The sequence below is a fragment of the Petaurus breviceps genome, unplaced genomic scaffold, assembly GCF_028583685.1.
Source record: "Petaurus breviceps papuanus isolate PSGF00001 unplaced genomic scaffold, PetGlider_PUasm1.0 90890, whole genome shotgun sequence".
Lineage (NCBI taxonomy): Eukaryota > Metazoa > Chordata > Mammalia > Diprotodontia > Petauridae > Petaurus > Petaurus breviceps.
The window spans coordinates 21,211-33,658 of NW_027187371.1; the positions used below are offsets into that span (position 1 = coordinate 21,211).

Genomic DNA, 12,448 nt, shown 5'->3' on the forward strand with positions numbered 1-12,448 from the left:
TAAAATTAAAAATAATTATGTACCTATTTAAAAGAGATGATCAGGAAAACTACATTTTGCTAAAAAGATATGCTAGACAATGAAGAAATATTGAAAAAATTTACAGAAAGTTTCTCTGACAGAGGTCTAATTTCTAACATATTGAAAGCTGTGTCAAATTTATAAAAAATAAGATCAATAGCCTAATTGATAAATATTCAAAGGATATGATAGCTGTTTTTAGAAGTGGAAATGAAAGCTATATATCGTTACATGGTAAATATTTATTTGAGAACTACAAATTGAAACAACTTCCAGGTACCACCTCATACTTACAGATTGGATAGCATAACAGAAAATGAAAATGAGCAATGCTGGAGGGAGTGTGGAAAAATAGGGACAATAATGCACTGTTGGTGGATTTCTGAACTGGTCAAACCGTCTTTCACAAGAATTTGGAGCTATTCTCACAGAATGATAAAACTGTACATACCCTGTGACACATCATACTACCACTACGTCTGAATCACTAAGATATCAACATAAAAGATACATACAAAAATACACACAAAATACATATACAAAAATATTTACAGCAACTTTTTGTGTGCTGGTGAAGAAGTGGAAATTTTGGGGTACCCACCGATTGGCGAATGACTCACGGTGTAGTATATGACTGTGGCTGAAGATAATTGTGCTGTAAGAAATGGCCAAGTCAGGGGCTGCCAGGTATCACAGAGAGTAAGAGCACCGGCTGCAATTTTGGGATGACCTGGAGATCGAATCCCGGGCTCAGACACTTAGCACCCACCCAGAAACACCTGGCTGTGTAACCTTGAGCAAGTTACTTAACCCTGATTGCTTTAAAAAAAAGAAGAAATGGCGAAGTCGATAGCTTCAGAAAAACTTGGAAAGACTTAGATAAACTCATGAAAATTAGAGAGAGTACAACAGGAAGAATTTTTTTTACAATAACGGCAATATTGTGTTAATGATCAATTGTGAAAAATGCAGGTACTTTGAGCAGTACAATAGTCCAAAGCAATTCCAGAAGAACCATGATGAAAAATACTATCCATCTCCAGAGAGAGAAGTGATGAATTCTGATTGATGATTGACTCAGCCTTTGTTTATAAACTTTATCTTTCTTGCTTTTTTCCCAACATGACTAATACATAAATATATTTTCCATGACTTCACAAGTAGAATTGATGTCACATTTCTTGTTTTCTTAACACGTGGGATATGGGCTGGAGGAAGGGAGAGCATTTGGAAACGAATATTTTAAAAAGAAATAATGTTAAAAATAAACGGAGAATCTAAAGAGTAATGTGTGTGTAATCAATTGGAAAAGCATGTAGAGAGATATATGAATTGATAAAGAGTGAAATGAGCAGAGCTTGAGAAAACAATATGAACAGTGATTACAATAATTTAAACCGAAGGAATAGTTAATCTCAAAATTAAAAGTAAAAAACCAGTGGAATGTCCACATATGTTAAATATTACACTGGTTCTCAAATTTTTAAAGTTCATCAATGAGCTGCGCTGATTTATTTTTTCTCTCTAAAAATTATATTTATCATGTAAGGGTAATTTCTGGGGGAATTTAGGATGGAATTATGGGATACTAAAATGATGCCAGAAAAAAAAATATCAATACAAATTCACTTAAAAAAACTGACTGTTCTGTAGATGTTTTAAACTCCACAGGTCCAAAATTGAACTAACTATCTTCTTCCCCACCTCCAACCCTCTCTTCCTTGCAACTTCCCTGTTACTATCGAATGTACCACTATACACCCAGTCACCCAGGCTCCCAAACTTAGGTGTTATCCTTGACTCCCCATTCTTTCATTCACCCATATCTATTATGTTACCAAATTATGTTGATTTTTCATTCACAGCATCTATCCTATTTGCCATCATGTCTCTTCTGACATTGAGAGTACCCTAGTTAAGGCCCTCATCCTTTCAAGCCTGGACTATTGCAATTGTGATGTGGGTGTTCTGCCTACCTCACATCTCTTCCCAGTACAATTCTTTCTCCATTCAGCTGTCAAAATGATTTTCTCAAATCTCAAGTTCGACTTTATCACTGACAAATTCCAGTGAGGTCTCTTACCTTTCCAAAAAATTTTATGGGAGTTAGTAACACTAGTGTCATTCCTATTCCTCAAGCAAAAAACTACAGCTGTTGGATTCAGGCATTCTGGTTAACTTTCATGTCTGGAATACTCTACCTTTTCATCTATCACCTACCTTTATTCAAGCCTCAGCTAAAAACCCATCATCTATAGTATACTTTTAATAATTTTAATTCTTTCCCTCTTTTGATGATTGCAAATTTTTGCTTCATATCTTGTTTGTACACATTCATTTGCATATAAGCCTTAACTTCTTGAGATGAGAGGCTATCTCTTACCTTTCTTCATATGCCCCGCCTTAACACAAGCCTGCCACATAGGAAGTACTGAAGAAATATTTGTTGACTGACTGAATCAAATCAAATATACTTTGGGAGAATCCCAGCTCAGGTACTTCCTGATGAAGTTGACATGGCTTGCCAGTGGAAAACACAACTCTTAAGATATATTACCTGCCATGGTCGAGGCCCCCAGCTTCTTCCCTCTACCATGAACCTTTCTTCTGATTTCGTCAAGAACATTTCATGGAGGGTCCAAGCCACAACATAGACACTGTTGTAGATGGTATAACTCAGGTCAGACGTGGTCATGTCGAAGTAAATTAGAGGCAAAGTTTCCAAGGAGGCATTTGGTGAACGTTCCTCTTGCTTTATCCTTTCAAGTTCATCTTACATCCAAATGCTGATTTCCAGAAATCTTTCAGGACAATTTCCTCTGAGTATTTAGTGGGATTCACTGTCCTTACAAAAGCTTTAAAACCCGGAACGTCACTTGTTAGGTGTGAAAATATAAGTGCCCCATGGAATGAATAAGCATCTATATATCGTGGTCTCATGGTAATGTCCCACTGAGAGGAGATGACCCATACCTTAGAAATTGTCATAAAAAGACTGTGTGAATATCTCAAGATCATTAATGAATCTGTGTCACCATGAATGAAAATCACCTTGGATACTGAAGCAATGATCCTGGGAATGAATGCATCATGTGATTCTTTGTGTTTTCTCTCACTGACTGGGATCTTCTCCGTGAAGGCTGCACAGACACCATTATTTGCCATCTCCAGTGTTATTTCCCGAAGGAATTCCTCATCTCTCAGGTCATCTACTGTCACCAGACCTACCCATGTCCACTCAAAATGAGTCATCAATCTGACCATACATTTATGTAGGAAAGAGTCCCTAGGTGCCATTTGGTAAAGAGAAGGAAAATGAACCTTGTCTCTCAGGATGGGATCAAATGGCCCGAACGTGATCTGGATGTGAGATAAACATGAGAAAATCTGAGATCTAAGAATATGATCATGATGAAGGTATAAATGTTGGGTTGAAACCAATCAATTGCATTTTAGAATTGTTACATTTACTAGATTTCTTAATTAATCAAAAACTTTAGACTAACCGTGAGACATCTTTGAAGGCCCTGGATGAAATTAAATGAAGCTGAACAGGAAAACTGTTTCAATGGCATGAAAAATTTATTCATGGCTCATCATTTGTAAATTATTAGAGACCCTATAATAATCTCTTGTTTCATTACTCAGACATTTTCAATAAGCTCAATTGTTCGTTAACCAAAAATCGGCCACGAATTAACTGGAGACAAATATAAACTTAATGTTAGGGAATTTACTAATAAAAATTAAGTTGGTTTTTTTTTTTTTTGCTATCTGGATACTCCTTGTGATTTTAGCTGATTCTTCACAGCTGTCACCAAAAAGTCACTAAAACTGAAGAGAAAAGATCCACTTAAAACACACAAAAATAGACGAGTGTTTTTAAGGATATAAAAAATTGTAATGTAATAGTACACATTTGCACTATGTCCTTTTTTTTGGTTTCGATTAAGGCTGTGGATGCAAAATTCACTGTTATCACAGGCATTTTCTTTCTCCCAAAACATTGTATATGCCCATTTCTCTGAGTCGTTTAAAAGACAGCTGTTTGCTGAGTAATTTTTAATTTTTAAATATTTACTGATTTTGCTTTGATTATCAGATCGATTGGTATATAATAGGGCAAAATATTTCCTAATTATTGCTTTAATTTCTTCTTCATTTCTGATGATTTCACTTTTTTTCATTTGCAATACTGCAAACTAGGTCTTATTAAAAAAAAAAAAAAGACAAAGAAACCACTTAGCTCCAGAAGCAAAGACGGTGGAGTAAGCAGTAAGTTGCTCTCTCCTTCCTTTATCGACTTTGAAAAACCCAGAGAATATTTCCCCTGGAAAAATGCTGGAATAGTGGAACCAACAGAACGATGGTGCTATAACAGTCTTTTAGATTAGGAGGCTAGTGGGATAAATGAGGAACGTCTCTCTTGCTGTGGCTGAAGGGGACAGGATGGGAGGCATCCCTGGAAGCCAACAGGAGCCCCACTTCAGTAGCCCAGTGGGAGATTTGGAGCCCCAGGGTGCAGAAGCAGGCAAGCTCCAATGCCATGCTCATATCAGCCACCCCCACCAGTTCCAGCTCAGAACCAGGTAAAATGTGAGACCACTGTGACATCCGGCTGCCAGCGTGCCTGAGGCCTCAGAACAGACCAGTATCCAGAACCCTAGTTTCCAGTACAAGAAGTATGAGACAGTGCTCCCTGGGCCCCAGAAGCAGAGAACAACTTTAAAAGCCAGAAATAAACCAAGCAATATGAATAAGCAAAATCAAAGGAAAACAAAGACCATAGAGATGTATCTCGATGAGATCATGAGCAAGGTGGGGCTTTTGTTTCTTTCTCCTTCTTGCTGCTGGCCTTCAGTTTCCAGGCCCAGGCTAAACTGTAAATATCTGAAGGATTTGTCTCCTTCAAACCTGCTAATTCACAGCTGTGCTGAGTCCAGGAGGTTTTGTGCCTCCTGGCTCCTGGCCAGTCCGGGCCAGAGTCTTTCTTGTATATTCTGGGAGGTTGGCGTTTTGCTTTGAAAGTTCGCTTATGAGAAGAGCCTTTCGATTACTGGCCGAGACTCTGAGCAGCCACACATTCAGAGTCCTGTGAGCGCTGAGATGTCTGTCCTCCCTGTTCCAGTGATGCGTGCAAAGTGCGGAGCAGCATTGTTGTATTCAGGCAGCTCCAGTCTTGTCTGTAGGTCTTTGTGCTCATTTCTCTGCTTGGATTTTCTCCATGTTCAGGGAGCTGACTTTCCCCCTGAACTAGTGAATGTAATTGAAGTAGATTGTCGACTCCCTTAAAAGTTGCCTTTTCTGGGAAGGAGCATGCTCCAGCGAGTCAAAAGCTTCCCAGGATGGCGGCGCCCTAGGCGGGAGGCCTCCAAGAACGTTGATGGCTGGCAAGACGCGGAGGGGAATATTCGCGTGGGCGCGGCAAGCGGGGCGCTGTTCCCAGGGCGTGCTGCCCCGTTGCTAAGGACGCACTGCACTGCAGGCTGGAAGTGGCAGCAGAGGCCGAGCCCCAGGTTCCCGCGTTCCAGTACATGGTTGAGTGGGCGTGGCGCGCTCTCCGCATCTTCATTTGGGGCTTCCAGTCCTTGGGAGCGCTGGACGTGGCCAGGTTTGTGACGCCCAATGCCGACCGGTCGCCTCCAGCCGCAAGCCTCGTGCCATCCAGCTGGTGCCCTGCCGCCTGTTGCTGGATGCCCGGACTTCATCCGCCGCCTGCGGCTTTGGCTTCACGCTGCTTTCCTCCCAGACCAAGGACATCACCAAGGTCTGGGGCATGGGCCTCAACAAGGACTCTCCACTTGGGTTTCACGGGAGCCGGTGATAAGTGCCAGATACAAGTACATCTTTGAACCGTCGCCAGTGCCGTTGCCTCTGGACGGACCGCAGAGAGACCTGGGTTCCAGGTAGCCTGTGGAAGAGCCCACTCGCTGGTCCTGAGAGACAACGAAGGAGTTTTCAGCATGGCCAGTAATTTCTGAGGTCAACGTGGAAGAGCCACTGAGTGCACAGAATGCAGGACTTAAAGGTCGTCTGTCGCCAAGACCGCGGCCTGTCCCTGACAGATGAAGGCGAGGTCTACTGTTGTGGATGGGGGGCGAACAGGCAGACAGGCCTGGGTCACTACAACATCACCATTCGCCCACCAAGGTCTGTGGCGGCATCGTCCAGCTTGCCACCTACGCAGACTTCTGTCTCGCGTGTCTGCTGACGGAGACCTCTTTGGCTGGGTCAACTCGGAATACCTGCAGCTCGCTTCCATCACGGAGGCCACCCAGGTGAATGTCCCCACGTACATGCCATTCTCTGGTATTGGGAAGGTGAAGTAGGCGTCCTGTGGAGGTACTGGCAACGCAGTCTTAATGACAAAGGAAATGTTTTTATCTGGGGATACGGGATTCTTGGCAAAGGCCCGAATCTCATGGAGACGGAACTCCCAGAAATGATGGCGCCCATCCTCTTCGGCTTGCCGAATTTCAACCCAGACGCCCCGGTTTCCCACATTCGCTGCGGACTCCGCCAGTTTGCCGCACTTACCAACAAAGGAGAGCTGTTTGTGTGGGGCAAGAACACCCGAGGTTACCTGGGGATTGGCGCCTAGAAGATCAGTACTTCCCGTTCAGGGTGACAATGCCAGGGTAGCCGGTACAAGTGGACTGTGGGGTGGACCACATGGTGACTCTGGCTAGGTCATTTATCTAAGCCTGCTGCCTCCCCTGGTTTCCAGAGGCATGGCCCCTGGCCCTCGGCGCTCTTGGAGACAAACCAGCCAAACATATATGCACAAGTGGTATAACATTCAGATTCTTAGAGGAGAAGTTTAGGTAGTTACATGAAAAAATTGACAGCAAAACTATGCTAGTTTGGGATCTCAATCTTACCCTCTCTGAATTCAATAAATTTAACAAAAAAAATAAACAAGAAAGAAGTTAAGGAGGTGAATAGAATTTTAGAAAAGTTGGGTATGGACGACCTCTGGAGAAAATTGAATGGGTTTAGAAAGGAATATACCTTTCCCTCAGTGGTTCATGGCACCTAAATAAAAATAGACCATGCACTAGAGCATAAAAACCTGAAAGTCTATTGAAGAAAGGTAGAAATATTAAATGCATCCTCTTCAGATCATGATGCAATAAAAATTATATGTAATAAATGACTAGGGAATGAGAGCCTAAAAATCAATTAGAAACTAAATAATCTAGTCCTAAAGGAGTGGGTCAAACAACAAATAATAGAAACAATCAATAACTTCATCCAAAAGAATGACAACAATGAGGTAATATATCCAAATTTATGGAATGCAGCGAAAGCAGTTCTTTGGGGAAGTTTTATATTTCTAAATGCTTACATGAATAAAATAGAGAAGAGATCAATGAATTGGACATGCAACTAAAAAAGTTAGAAAAAGAAAAAAATCCCTAATTAAATACAGAATTAGCAATACTTAACAGCAAAGGAGAGATTAGTCAAATTGAAATTAAGAAACAATTGAACTAATAAATAGAACTCAGAGCTGGTTTTATGAAAAAAACTGCAAGAGAGATACACCTGTAATTAATTTGATTTAAAAAAGAAGAAAACTAAATTACAAGTGTCAGAAATGAAAGTAATGAATTCACCACTAATGAAAAGAAAATTAAGAATAATTAAGAACTATTTTGCCCCACTGTATTTCCATAAGTTGATCAATCTTTAGTGAAACAGATGGATATTTTCAAAAATGTAAATCATTGAGATTAATGAAAGAGGAAATAAAATATTTAATCCCATCTAAGAAAAAGAAATTGAACAAACCATCAATGAAATCCCTAAGAAAACATCTCCAAGGCCAGATGGATTTACAAGTTAACTCTACCAAACATTTAAAGAACAATTAATTCCAATACTATATGGATTATTTGGGAAAAAAAGACCAAGAAGGAGTCCTACGAAATTCTTTTTATGATACAAACATGGTAGTGATTCCTAAAGCGAGAAGAGTCAAATTAGAAAAAGAAAATATAAACCAATTTTCCTAATTAATATAGATAAAAAATTTAAAAATATTTTATTAGCAAAAAGACTACTGCAATTTATCATGAGAATAATACACTATAACACATAGGATTTTTCCAGGAATGCAGGGCTGGTTCAATATTCGGAAAACTACTAGCATAATTGATCACATCAACAACAAAACTAACAGAAACCATTCAATTATCTCAATAGATGCAGAAAGTTGTTGACAAAATACATCTTACATTCCTAGTTAAAACACTAGAGAACATAGGAATAAAAGGAGTCTTCCTGAAAATGATAAGTAGCATCTACCTAAAACTATCAGCAATTATTATATGTAATGCAGGTAGCCTAGAAACATTTACAATAAAATTGGGGGAGAAACAAGGATATCAATTATCACCCCTGTTATTCAATATGGTAGTAGAAATGTTAGCTTTAACAATATGAGAAGAAAAAGAAATAGAAGAATTAGAATAAGCAAAGAAAAAGCAAAGCTATAACTCTTTGTAGATCTTGTGATGATATACTTAGAGAAGTCTAGAAAAGCAAGTAAAAGATTACATGAAATAATCAATAATTTTAGCAATGTTGAAAGATATAAAATAAACCCTCATAATCTTTGCCATTTCTATATGTTATTAGCAAAGCTCAACAGCAAGAGATAGATAAATTCCATTTAAAGTTACTATAGACGTTATAAAGTATTTGGGAGTCTACCTGCCAAAAGAAACCAAGAAACTATATGAACATAATTACAAAACATTTTCCACACAAATAAAGTCAGATCTAAAAAATTGGAAAGACATCAGTTGCTAATGTGTAGACTGAGTTAATATAATAAAAATTACAATTCCACCTAAATTAATTCATTTATTCAGTGCCATATGAATCAATCTACCAAAATTATTTCATAGAGCTAGAAAAATATTAACAAAATTCATCTGGAAGAACAAAAGTTCCAGATTATCAAGGGAATTAATGAAAAGAAATTCTAGGGAAGGTGACATAGCCATACCAGACCTTAAATGGTATTTTAAAGCAGCAATCATCAAAACTACATTGTACTGGTTAAGAAATAGTGGTGGATCAATGGAATAGGTCAGATACACAAGACACAGTAGTCAATGATTATAGTAATCTATTGTTTGATAAATGCAAAACTTCAAACTTCTGGGATAAGAACTCAGTATTGGACAAAAAGTGTTGAGAAAACTAGAAAATAATATGGCAGAAAGTGGGCATAGACCAATATTTTACACTCGATATCAATATAAAGTCAAAATGGGTACACAATTTAGATATAAAAGCTGATAATAAAAACAAACTAGGAGAGCAAGGAGTAGTTTACCTGTCACATTTATGGAGAATGGAAGAATTTATGGCAAAACAAGAGAGAGAGACAACATTATGAAATGCGAAATGGATAATTTTTATTACATTGATTACATTAAATTTGATTACATTGTCTATAATTGTTATGTAAACAGAAAACCAATACAACCAACATTAGTAGGGAAACAGTAAATTCAGAATTTTTACAACCAGTGTCTCTGATAAAGGCCTCATTTCTAAAATATAGAGAGAACTGTGTCAAACTTATAAGAATACAAGTAATTTCCTAATTGATAAAGGGCCAAAGGATACGAACAGGCAGTATTCAGAGGAAGAAATTAAAGCTATCTATTGCCATATGAAAAAATTCTTAAATCACTATTGATTAGAGACATGTAAATCAAAACAACTCTTAGGTGCCACACCACATCTGTTAGATTGGCTAACATGACAAAATAAGAAAATTCCAAATGCTGAAGTAGATATGGAAAAATTGGAGCACTAATACATTGTTGGTGGAGTTGTGAACTTATCCAAACATTCTGCGGAGCAATTTGGAACTATGCCCAAAAGGCTATAAAAATGCACATACCCTTTGACCTAGCAATAGCACTTTTAGGACTGTATACTTAAGAGAACATAAAAATGGGGAAAAGACCCCCATGTACAAAAATATTTATAGCAGCTCTTTTTTTGTTGGCAAATATTTGGAAATTAAGGGGATGCCCATCAAGTGGGGAATGGCTGAACCAGTTGTGGTACATGAATGTAATGGAATAATATTGTATTATAATAAAAATGGACAAGCAAATTTCAGAAAATCCTGGAAAGACTTATCTGGACTGATGCTGAGTGAGGTGAGCATAACGAGGAGAAATTTCTACGCAGTTACAGTCGCATTATGCGATGACTAAGTTTGATAGACTTGACTCTTCTCAGCAATGCAACGTTCTCAGACAACTCCAAATGACTCATCATGGAAAATGCGATAACCATACAGAGAAAGAATTATGGAATCTGAATGCAGATCAAAAAACTGCCTCACGTTCTAGAACCAGAGAATAAAATCAACATCAAAAGAATCCACCAATCACCTCCAGAAAGAGATCCCAAATTGAAAATGTCAAGGAATATTGTCAAATTCTAGATTTATCAGGTCAACGAGAAAATCCTGCAAGTAACCATAAAGTAGTAATTTAAATATTGTAGAACCACAGTCAGGATTACACAGGACCTTGCACCTTTAATGTTAAAAGATCAAAGGGCTAAGAATATGATATTATGTAAGGCAAAGTAGCATACATTACAACCTAGGGCCATCGACCCAGTGAAAGAGAGTATAATTTTCAGGGTAGGAGATGGATATTAAATGAAATAAGGGACTTCTAAATCATCCTGAGGAAAAGACCAGAGCTCAACAGAAAAATTCATGTACAAATACAAGAATCAATAGAAGGAAAGAAAGTAAGTGGGAAAGAAAAACAATAACAACATGTTACTCAATAAATTTAAACTGTTTACACCCCTACATGGTAAGACGATACCTGTAATCCTTGAGAACTGTATGTTTTTTGTGACATTTAGAATGGTATACATGGACAGAGGGTTTGGGTATAAGTTGACATTGATGTGATGATAAAAAACCTATGTGGGGAAAAGGGATCGTAATGGGAGAAGAGTAAAGGAACAGCAGAAAAGGGTAAATTGCATCACCTGAGGAGGCACAAAGACATATTTGGAACTATGCCAAACATCAATAAAACGGTGAATATGCTTTGATCCATCAATACAACTATATGTCTAGAGATAAAAAAGGGAAAAGGTGTACAAAAATATTTATAGCAGATCTTTTTTTTGTGACAAAGAATTGGAAACTGAGATGTTCATCATTTGCGGAGTTGGTGAACAAGTTGTGGTATATGAATATAATGGAATACCATTGCTTTATAAGAAATGATGAGCAGGTGAGTTTCAGAAAAACCTGTACAGATTTACGTGAGCTAATGTTGTGTGAAGCAAGTAGAACCGGGAGGACATTGTACATAGTACAGCAACGCTGTATGCTGATCAACTATGATAGACTTAGTTCTTCTCAAAATCCAATGTTCCAAGACAATTTCAAAAGAGTTTTGATGGAAGATGTTATTTACATCCAGATAAAGAACTAGAGTCAATGCAGATCAAAGCTTACAATTTTCAATTTTTGTTTTTTTCTTACTCATGCTTTTTCCCTTTTTTCTGATATTTCTTACACAACATGATTATTGTGGAAATATGTTTAACATTACTGTCCATGTATAACTTATATTGTAGTGATTGCTGTTTTGGGGAGGGTAATGGGAGAAAAAAAATTGGAAATCAAAATCTTACAGAAATTAATATTGAAAGCTATCTTTACATGTAATTAGAAAAATAAAATACTCTTAAGTTCAGAAAAAATAACATGGGAAATAGTACCTTTAAAAGTATTATTTGTTAAACGAAAGTTAATGCCTCCATGAGATATCAAATGATCTAATAAAGTAAAAAAAGAAAGAAAGTGACCTGGGATAATAAATCTTGGAGAGATAATTTACAAATTACTAGACTACCTGAAAGCCATGACCAAAGAAAGAGCCTAGACATTAAATTTCACAATATTGTGAAAAAAACTGCTGTGATATCTTATATTCAAAGGGTAAAATTGCAATTTAAAGAATTCACTATCACGTCTTTTAAAGTGATCCCCAAAAGAAAATTCCTAGCAAAATTATACCCAAAGTCCAGCGTTCCCAGGTCAAAGAGATCATACTTCGAGAAGCCAGAGTGAAATAATTCAAATATAACGTAACCATAGGACAGATAAAATAAGCTTTAATGGGTTCCACATTTAAGAAGTTCAAAGCTTAAAATATGAGATTGGCGAGGACAAAGGAAATCAGATCACTAGCAAGAATTATCTACCCAGCAAATCTGAGTATTCTCCCTCAGGATGAAAAATGGATATTCAATGCAATAGAAGATTTTTAAAGCATTCCTGAGGAAAAGATCAAAACTGAATAGAAAATCTGATATTTAAGCATAAGGTTAGAGAGAAGCATAAAGAAGCGAATAT

The 12,448-nt window shown here is 37.6% G+C and overlaps 1 pseudogene; it reads left to right on the top strand.

The window, feature by feature from the left end:
* Positions 1-5,017: 5,017 nt before the first annotated feature.
* On the top strand, positions 5,018-6,723 carry LOC138150854 (RCC1-like G exchanging factor-like protein pseudogene; annotated as a pseudogene).
* The last annotated feature ends 5,725 nt before the right edge of the window (positions 6,724-12,448 follow it).